Raw genomic sequence first — 723 nt, forward strand, 5'->3', positions numbered from 1 at the left:
ACTGAGTCACCAAGAAACCTCTTGAATACCATAATTGTGTCCTATATAATCTTAATATTCAGTTCCTGAGTGAATCTCATTTATTTTAAAATTATATAAATTTATTTAAAATCTAAGTTTGTGTAAAAATATTTGATATTTCCCCTTGGCCTTTACATCATACTATTTATCTATTGTACAGCCCTATCAATGTAGAAATTAAGCAGTTTATAAAAGTTCAAGCTTGTATCTAATTTTAATACTCTTAATTCATCACTCAAAGGCACTAAACAAAAGCAAATAAAACAGCAAGTTCCAGTGTATGGTATTACAATGAAACAAATGCTTAAGTCACATAATTCTCTATTCTGACGTTATTTCTCTGCACTCACAGAACTTCACAACATTTTTAGTTTCTTTCCATTTCGAGTATCATAGTATGATTTAAGCAGTATTCCACATCTTGATCAGTTGATAAATGGAAATGAGATCAAACAATATGACTGCATTAATTCTGAGCTGGTTAAGAAAAAATTTGGAAGTTTAAAAAATGTTAAGGCTCATGGGCCAGATAATATTTCCACATGGGTTTTGAAGGAGGTTAAAGATTGGAAATGTAAGCCACTTGCTACTATTTTTTGTCAGTCCTTGAATAGTGGGCAGGTACCAGAGGATTGGAAACTAGCTCCTCTTTTCAAGGGAGGTGATAAAAATTGTCACAGTAATTATAGACCCATTAGTCTT

Source organism: Limulus polyphemus, unplaced genomic scaffold (genome assembly GCF_000517525.1).
Source record: "Limulus polyphemus unplaced genomic scaffold, Limulus_polyphemus-2.1.2 Scaffold141, whole genome shotgun sequence".
In the NCBI taxonomy this organism is placed as follows: Eukaryota; Metazoa; Arthropoda; class Merostomata; order Xiphosura; family Limulidae; genus Limulus; species Limulus polyphemus.